Source organism: Myotis davidii, unplaced genomic scaffold, assembly GCF_000327345.1.
Source record: "Myotis davidii unplaced genomic scaffold, ASM32734v1 scaffold293, whole genome shotgun sequence".
Classification (NCBI taxonomy): Eukaryota; Metazoa; Chordata; class Mammalia; order Chiroptera; family Vespertilionidae; genus Myotis; species Myotis davidii.
This window is the reverse complement of record NW_006285115.1, coordinates 906,070-914,079: the sequence shown is the minus strand read 5'-3', so window position 1 is coordinate 914,079 and position 8,010 is coordinate 906,070. Positions and strand designations below refer to the sequence as shown.

The 8,010-nt window shown below is 34.5% G+C and overlaps 1 pseudogene; it reads left to right on the top strand.

Annotated features, from left to right (window-relative positions):
- Positions 1–925: 925 nt before the first annotated feature.
- On the top strand, positions 926–4,505 carry LOC107181812 (annotated as a pseudogene).
- The last annotated feature ends 3,505 nt before the right edge of the window (positions 4,506–8,010 follow it).

Here is an 8,010-nt window from a genome sequence, read left to right as displayed (position 1 = left end):
AAGGAATTGATATTTTTGTGAGGTGATCAGGAAAAGTTAAAGGGTGATATGTAAGTAAAGATCTGATAAAAAAGTGAGGGAGTGTTACACCTGACTGTCTGTGGGAAGGTGGTCAAGTTGAAGGAAAGAGCATGTGACAAATTGTTGAGCGTGTTTGGACTGGCAATCAATAGAAATGGAGGTGGGTGTGGCTAGTGTGCAAAATATGGTCAAGAGGGATGAGTTCAGAAAGAAGGTAGAGAATTGAGTATTTATGATTGGCTATCATAAATACTTTGTTTTTGACTACTGGTATGAGAGAGGATGTCAATGAAGGACTTTGAATTGAACAGAAGTGCAACAAAATCTGACTAAAGTTTTATCTTTTCCTGGGGTTTAGTTCTTTCTTTGCTCTACCACTCTGCCTTCTAATTCATTTTCACTGTCCTCATTTTTCTCCAGGAAGCTTCATTATGATGAGGGCCATTCATTATTCATCTTTGAATCTACAGATTCTAGAAAACTGCCTGGATTAAAATAACTGCTCAATAATTATTTGCTGAAGAAATGTATTGCAAAAGGGAAAATAATTCACTCCTGAATTAGTCAGCTGAGTGTAGCAGAAAGGGCATGTTCTGAAATGCAGGGGTGTTTTATTTGTTTTTTTGCTGGTTTTGTTTTTCCTCAGAAACACGAGCTTTGTGACTTTAGAACAGTTCTGTAATTATTGACTCATTCATCAAACCTTTCTGACTTACTTCTATGAACAAAGGATGGCATCTCCTAAATTATCTGCTCTTGGTTTTTCTGTTTTTGTTTTGTTTTTGTGGTTTTTTTTTACAATGAGAACTGGATTGACCTGTAAAGTCCTATTGGCTTTTAAGATATCTCGTTCTAAATTAAGGGTATTGTGACGCTCAAGTAATTTTTGGTTTAACTCGCTCAAATGGACCATTTCCCAGGTATGTTTTAATGAAACTGGAGACTAGAAACTAGCTCCAAATTATTAAAGCTTTAGGCCTATTGAGAAGTCACAAGTTTTATAAAACTTTAAAATGCTTCCTCCCATTCAGTTGGACATTGCTAATAATCTTGCATCTATTATTCCTCTTGATATTATTATATTGTCTAATTCATAAAACTTAACTAAGCATATTGTACACATAAACCTATGTCTCTTTTTAATATAAAAGAAATTAGGACATATTAAAATATATGCATTAATGAAGCTGCATAAAAGCAACTCTACTAGTTACCATCAGACATCTTGTAATATGAATTCAGCTACTAATTATTAAAATATTCATTAAATATTCATGTGCCATTAATAATGTATCATAAATACATTATATAAAGGAATGTATGATATATTTATTATGACATTCAGGAGAATTATCTTGAGGCTACAGACTAATTTAAAATATCGTCATATACACATTCTGGGCTATTTCATGAAAACAGCCATATATTCTATTAATGAGCTAACTTTAACTTGGCCCCTCTGAAAATTTCCTGTGCTATTTTTAATGCCTTGAGGAAATAAGGTGGGTTTAAACTAAGATCATTTCTCCATAATCATTGCACATTATTGTAGCATGTTAAAATTATACTAAAATTTAGCATTGCCATATTTGGTGTGGAGGGAAAAAATAAGCTTACAGCATTATTATCTATATTTTCTATATTGCTCATTTGAGAATAAAAAGCCTCCCTGTTATTTTTTAAAATTTCCATAATGAAAAATGTATCATTTATTTTACTTAGAGAATTGTCTACAATATGCAGTCACCTTGGACAAAAGGGTTTGGTGGTGTCCATGAAGACTCTGTGGCACTTACTATGATGCCATGTCACAGTAATGTCCACAATGTTGTTGACTTCATCATCTATTGAAAATAATTTGTTATGGCCCAAGACATGGCCACTTTAGGAAATTTCAAAGTTGTAATTAATCCATGCTCATGAGTTAATCTAGGTTATTATATATCTTTGAAAATATTCATTAGTATTCTGGTGATTATATTGCTTAAACATACATATACACTGCTGCATAACAAAGGAGTCCTTCATTTTGTATATATTAACAATAACAATTTGCTCAACATTTTGACCTTGGCCTTCATGAATTAACAATTTTCCTCATCCTCCTTAATGTATCTTACTCCATTGCTGGTAAAATTGGGTGCCCAGCACCTACTTATCAACAATTGATCTTTGCTTTCACTCTTAACTGCAGTCAGATGCTTCCAGGGTATGTTCCCTGATCTAGCTGTTCTTGGAAACCTTGAAAAGCTCCCAACTATAGCTAATGTCCATTTTTAAGCTCCTTCCACATAGTCAAATAATTTTTCATTGTTTTCTGATTTCTTTGTCTCACCTCCAATAGTTGGTGGGACTATTCTTATATATTTATATACATATATGTACATAGATATAAACATATATAAATATTTGTAGCATGTCTATCTCAATTGTGGAAAATACACTGCTTTTAATTTTATTTCTATCATTTTACTTATCGATAAGATCATAATATTATATAAGGCAAAATGTGGTCCCTCAATCAGCTATGTTAACATCACTTGGGAACTTTGTAGGAATGCAAATCCTTAGGCCCCAACTCAGAACTATTGAATCAAAACTCTAGAGTAGGGCCCAAATACCTTAACAAACCATCCACATAATTCCAATGGCACTAATATTTGAGAATCACAGCCATTAGGCTTTTGTGTGATCTAGAAGAAATTTTAAATTTCTTCTTCCAACTGCACTGGGGTTGGCTTTGATTTCTCCTTCTGCATATGCCCTGACTCACATTTGCTTTCCTGCACCAGAGTAATGTTCTCACTTTTAACATCACTGTGAGATTCTTTGCTTCCTGGATTCTTTGCTAGCAGATATTGTCAACAGTGAATGTTCTTCACTACTCTATACAGCCAGTCAAGATGTAGGTGCTTTCCTAGGACTTTATATTAACTTTAGTGTGACAGCTTTCAGTCTTTCTCAGGCAAGGCTCAGAGAGACATTTCTTCTTTATGCACTATCCATTTAAATCCTTAACCGCCAAAGGCAAAGAAAACTGGTCAGAATATAATGTATCTGTCAATGATATTTAATCCATTAGTTGTCTTCAGGAAGATTATCATGATTTATCTTCTATTCCACAGAAAATAGTCACCCAGCTATCTACCTACATCAGTCCTGCCAAGTTCGCCACATTTTGGGATTGTGCTATTAATTAATACACTAACATAGCTTTATTGACATATGTAAGGATATTTATTTCCATCTCATTTTGATTTCACATTGGCTATTTCGTATAATTATTGAAACACATTGGTGACAGAATCATAGCTCTCTTTTGTCTCCACATGAATGAAGATAGCTTTCATAATGTATAATAAATACTAGTTGCCAAAGATGGTTCTACTAAAAATAGGGCTTTGCATTATAAAATACTCCAATGCTATAAAATTATAGCCATGCCCCTCTGAGCATGCCTCATTTTATATTCATCGCATACTGATTTTTAAAACCCTGCCAAGAAATGTCCCCAAAAAGGCAGCTGTTCATTATAACTGAACGTGTCCATTTTGACAGCTTGCATCATCACAAGTTCTTAGTTCTTTTTCTTTACATTTAAAATGCATATGTATCTCTATAATTAATGTATTTAATAAGCATAAAGATAGCAAATATTATTTTCACTTTGAGTAGTTTATTTTAAAATATCATTTGAACTGGCCTCTTTTTTGTGGTGCCTCTGCATCGGTCAGCTGCTTCAGGATAAAGCTGAGCATCTCTTTCCCAGGCCCGGCTGTCAGAAACTCACTGAAGTGGATGATGAACGCAAACTTCGTACCTTTTATGAGCAGAGTACGGCCACAGAAGTTGCTCCTGATCTCTGGGTGAAGAGCGGAAGGGTTATGTGGTTCAAAGCAGCGGTGGAGATGACAAACAAGGTTTCCTCGTGAATCTGGTTGGATTGACCCATGGCCATGTCTGCCTGTTGCTGAGTAAGGGTCATTCCTGTTACAGACCAAGGAGGACTAGAGAGAGAAAGTGCAAATCCGTTCGGGGTTGCATTGCGGGTGCCAATCTCAGTGTTCTCAACTTGGTCATTGTAAAAGAATGGGGAGAAAGAAATTCCTGGTCTCAGCACTGCACCTCGTCACCTGGGGCCCAAACGAGCTAGCAGATTCCACAAACTTTCACTCTCTCTAAAGAAGATGATGTCTGCCAATATGTTGTGAGAAAACCCCAAACAAAGAAGCTAAAAAACCTTGGACCAAAGCACTCAATATTCAGAGTCTTGTTACTCCATGCATCCTGCTACACAAACACTGGCGTGTTGCTCTGAAGAAACACATACTAAGAAAAGTACAGAAGAGGCTGCAGGGTATGCTAAACTTTTGGCTAAGAGAAGGAAGGAGGCCAAAGAAAAACGCCAGGAACAGATTGCCAAGAGACATGGGCTGTCCTCTCTGAGAGTTCCTACTTCTCTATCTGAGTCCAGTCAAAAATGAGAATTTTTCTAAGAGTAACAAATAAATAAGAACAAACATAAAAATATATTACTTGAATTAATGCAATTATATATCTATAGATGTTACTTAAAATATAGCTTAAAATGTTTAATCAAATTTGTTTTTTAAAAAATGTCTAGCCGTAGCTGGTTTGGCTCAGTGGATAGAGCGTTGGCCTGCGGACTTCATTTATATGCAATACCTACTTAAGCTTAACCATGTTTGTAGTAAATGACCATTGCTTAATGATTACTTCTTTGAGGTTATGTTTTTGGGGTTTGTTTGTTTTTAAGGAAAACTATTCCTGTGAATTTGATATATGTGGAATAAGTTGGAATTGCAATAGTAATAGATATTTAAAATAAAAAATATCCTAATAGATATCTCTGTCTCACTTATTATAAAAGCATACAATTTACAAAGTCCAGAAATCTTTCCTCGTGGGAAATGTTTCTTAAGTTACTTCACAAAATGGATTCATTGTTGCTTTGAGTCCTGAATTATATATTATTTCTAGTCATGTACTCTTTTATAAGGAGAGCTGATACTTGCCCACAAACTAATACAGATGGGCATTGTCAGAAACCAAATTATCATTGTTATGTCTTATTCAATAAGTGGTACAATTTTAATCAGCCTTAGAAAACTCAGATAGATATCCAGAGAGCAGCTAAATTATAATAAAATGTGTGCAGCTCCCTACCTAATCAATCTCAAATGCTCTTTTCAGAGAAATTAAAAGGTTTGGTACTTGGCATATTTTACAGAAATATATGAGAGACAAACTCATTGATTCTGCCTTTTATTCTTTGTGAAACTGGCTTCCAGTAAATTTAACTATTAGCCTGCTGAGGTTTTATTTTTCTCTTATATGAACTGGATTGAGTAGTAAACTTTAGAATTAATTTTAATAATTTTAAAGCCACACATACATACACACACACACACACACACACACACACCAAAATATTAAAATAATATTCTTAGCCACAAAACTATTACCCATGTATATGAAGCCATTTTCATATAACTCAATTCATAATTTTTAAGGATTTATACACTAAAACATTTTATTCTTTTTGCTATGGGATATACACATACTCAAAATATAATATTGCTAAGCCTAAAAAGCCTTTGAATTATGGGAAAGTAACAGAGAGTGATGTTACACAAATAATAGCAATTTAAAGTAGAATGTAATATGTATCATATAAAGAAAAAGAGTGTGTAGACTGTTCTGCAGGTTGGGAAAAGAAAACGCAGTTCTCTTAGAAATTTTTACTTTCATTGAAACACTAACATTTGGATTATTAGAGCAGAGCCACTCCAATGACAGATGTTAAAGGGCATAGTATCTTTAATGATGGTGTTAAAAAGAAGAATTTTGGAGGCCATTTCCAGATATGCTGATTCAGTCATTCTGGGCTGGGGCCCAGGAATCCATCATTTATAAAGGGTGTCCCAAAATTCACGCAAGAAGTAATTTTTATAGAAAACACAGGTTTATAATTAAAAATTGTAAACTTTTTATTGATTCATAAAGTAGACAGTATAGGGTTATGTATGGAATAGAATATCGGGTAAATGGATTATCATGTTGCGATAGCGAGCACCATTAACTGTGATTGCCTGAGCAGCCATTTTCGAAGAATGGTCCCATGGTGTCTCCAGCCCAAAATCCACACCAAACAGTGACACGTTGTGGACGCATTTGTTTCTCAACAACCACTCGTGGATTTTCTGAACCCCAAAGTGTTTAAGATCACTAATTGATCCAGTCTCCCTGATTGTTTTAATTAATCTCTTCGCAGTTGATGAAGTTAAATCACTATCCCGACCATATTTTCCTTGAAAATTGCGAACTGTAGCTGCCAAACCTTCATTATTTTAAAAATATTGCTCAACAATGAAAACGCATTGTTCTTTTGTGTACCATTCCATTTTTAATAACCCTGAACTGTCAGCTGTCACGCCATCTTTTTTTCATTGGCAACAATTTATGGCACAAATGGCGTAAAATTAAAATCTTGTGTGAATGTTGGGACACCCTTTAATACGCACCTCAGGTGATTCAGATCGAGCAGCCCTTTGAGATCATAGGAGTTGCTTTAGATTTGACATTAATAGGCTTTTATTTTTTCCTTAATTTATGTAAGTTAACCAAGTAATCTTCAAATGATTCAATTTTGTGTCATATTTTTCTTGCTTTTGATTACTTAGCTAGAATCTGTTTTCTGTTGCTTGTGCTTTAGGATATATATATATATATACATTTTCTGAATCAATGTGGCTGTTCCTTAAGACTATTGTTTAATATAAATTAACTAGAGGCCTGGTGCACAAAATTCATGCACTTGGGTGAGGGGTCCCTCAACCTGGCCTGCATCCTCTCTCAGTCCAGGAGCCTTCAGGGGATGTCTGACTGACAGCACAGAGAGTGGGCCTAAGCCAGCAGTTGGACATCCTTAGTGCTGCTGCAGAGGCAGGAGAAGCTCCCACCACTGCAGCTGCACTCGCTAACCATGAGCCCGGCTTCTGGCTGAGCCAGGCTCTCCGGTGGGAGTGCACTGACCACCAGGGGGCAGCTCCTATGTTGATTGTGCATCATAGTGCCTGGTCATTCTGCTGTTCGGTAGATTTGCATATTAGCCTTTTATTATATAGCTAAATAAATAAATAAATAAATAGTTTGCTTAGGTGCATATGGATCCTTACGAATTCATAAAAAGCTCATATAGAGTGTAACAAAAGTAGGTTACAGTTGTGAGTGCACAAAACACCATTTATTCTTATATTATTATTTATTCATTATTGTATTATTTTCCATCTGAACAATTATAAACCTACTCTTGCCCCACCCTGTATGTAATTTGATGATATAATTAAATGAAAAAAATGCTTTTTCATGCTACTGTTAAAATAGTTTCCTCAATGTATGTTTGTTCTCTACATTTTAAATTATATAAATCTTGATTTGATCTTGAAGAAAAGAGGAATTAGTTTTCTATATATTTTATTATGTCTCATATTCTAATTTACATATCTATGTTTAGATAAAACAAAAGGGTATCTCATCATTTTCACTTTGAAATGATAGTAAGGTTCAATTTAAAAATGGATAATAATTAATGCATGTATTTATGAAAAAATTAGGTAATATTGCAAAATAATCTCTTTTTTTCATTTGGATTCTGTACTTATACTTCAATCTACAATTTGTTCAAGACCTATAAACAGGATTTAGCACTGTCCTCAGTCAATAAATGTTTCATGAATTACTGTGATTAGCTCTCAGTTTGGTTTGCAGGATTAGTTTATACACTCCTGCAAGTACAATCAAGGCTAAAAATAGTGTGCTCTGAATGGAAGACTGGTAAACAATACACAATCTCTTCCCTCATTATTCTTACAGACAGAGAGGGATAAACTATCTTTACTATAAAGAGTGATAAAAAAACAAACAAACATGAGCCACTAAGCTAAATTATTTCTTTTGTTATATAAC